General features: G+C 46.8%; 1 protein-coding gene across 1 annotated transcript in view; it reads left to right on the top strand.

Annotated features, from left to right (window-relative positions):
• Window positions 1–1,963, top strand: part of LOC101856046 (two pore potassium channel protein sup-9-like) — a 38,330-nt gene that overhangs the window by 1,153 nt on the left and 35,214 nt on the right. The window lies entirely within an intron of this gene.

Below are 1,963 nucleotides of genomic sequence, written 5' to 3'. Positions count from 1 at the left end.
CCACACATCAAATAAGAAAAAGAAGCATCACCCCACCTTTAAACATCATCATCTCCATTTCAGGCTTTCCGGCCCACCCATCGGAGCAGATCGAGCAACTACCGGCGCAGATCCCCAGCAAGAAGAAGGCGACAAACTAAGTAGAACGGCTGGAGGTCTCCACGCCAGACGCCCCTCCGGGCTCCGCGGAAACATTCCCAACAGGGAGGGGGATGAGCCTCTCGCTTCGCGGAGCTTTCTCGATACGACTTGACCAAATTGACCGGAAGCTGGACGTTATTCCTGGTCACTGTTCAAATTAGGTCATCGGAGATGCGTGCGCCGTTTATCTTCTCCCCGCGGGTCACGTTGGCTGACTGACTGGAAAGGGATTGAGGGTGGCCGGGGGTGGGGAGGGTGGGGAGGGGGAAAAGGGATCGTGTACGCGGTGAAGCTAATGTTGCGGAGGATGCTAATGTCCAGGGCGGTTGATTTTTTAAATTTTCTTCTTTTTGTAACGTACCATTAGTCGTCAACTGAACACGAGGGCGGAGCGTAAATAAAGATGCTCTTCTCACTGCTGGTCTCCCCTGCCCAGTGGAGGGGCGCTAAAACAGCAGAGAGAGACCGTTGACCTTAGAGCAATGACCTGGCTCAAGTAGGTTGGAGTTTGTCTCTGGTGCCATTTCTTGGTGATGAACAGTTCGGTCCTCGCCGTTTCCTTTTTCGGTCTGATCGGACATGGACGATAAGGCACAAGTGTGACCTTATAAATAAGGCTACTGGGATGATGAGATGGATTTCATCCCATGCCGTACGATATCATGATATTAATCAAACTATTCTATTCTACGTGATGGAAAAGAAATAAATGGCTTCAGCATGTACACATGTATTTCAATTGAAAAGAACTTTTGAACCAACTGGGCATTCACAATGGCTCATTACACGTTTCTTGTTTAATACTGTTGCAGTATTTTGAAATATCAACAAGTTAGAGCTGGGGTTTTTTTCGTCAATATGCTATCTTTTATGGACACCCCTCCCCCCTCTAAAAAAAAACAAAAAAAAAAAAAAACCTCCACATTTTCCTCAATTTGAAAAGCATTGTCTCGAAAAAGGAGAAGAGCTTTAAATGGTCTTGTCGGCAAGGTGCTGAGAGACAGTCTTTCGGAGAGAGATTATTACATTGTATTTTCACATGCTCGTAGATTCGCCTCTCTCCTTTTCGAATTTGGACGATGAACTTCGGCATATAAGTAAGTCAATGACGGAAACAAACAGCAACTAACAACAATTACGAACAGCCATGAGCGCCATAAAACAGCAACCAAAAACAGCAACCAATAACGGAAGCCAAGAACAGCCAAGAACAGCCAAGAACAGCAACTAGCATCAGCCATCGTACGCCAAAGACAGCAATAAAAAGTAGCAACAGTAGCCAACAGTAGCCAACAGTAGCCAACAGTAGCCAACAGTAGCCAACAGTAGCCAACAGTAGCCAAGGACCTCAGCGAAAAGAGGTAAATTTAAAGCGTCATCACTCTGTATGTATGTGCATCCAGCCAACACACACCCACCCACTGCCCACCACCCACCACTAACCACCCACCACTAACCACCCACCACTATCAACACCTCGCTCGCTGGTGGGGGGAAGAAGTCGTGTCCAGTGGAGCCGTGCGGCCATAAACTGACCGCTTGGACAAGCACAAGTAAGCCAGACAGTGACTGACCACAGGTCAAGGGTGGAGTCTTCCCAAAGGACGCTGATTGAAGGGCGGGGAGCAGGCGCTGAGCGGAACACTGGGCCCAGGATGATCGTGTCTGGTGGATGCTTTTCCTCGTCGTTTCGCCTATTTTCTTTCTTTTTTCCTTTCCATCTTTCTTTCTTTCCATATTTTTCTTTCTTTCTTTCTTTCTTTCTTACTTTCTTTCTTTCTTTCTTTCTTTCTTTCTTTCTTTCTTTCTTTCTTTCTTTCTT

Source organism: Aplysia californica, unplaced genomic scaffold (assembly GCF_000002075.1).
Source record: "Aplysia californica isolate F4 #8 unplaced genomic scaffold, AplCal3.0 scaffold00573, whole genome shotgun sequence".
Lineage (NCBI taxonomy): Eukaryota > Metazoa > Mollusca > Gastropoda > Aplysiida > Aplysiidae > Aplysia > Aplysia californica.
This window is presented reverse-complemented; position numbering and strand designations above follow the sequence as displayed.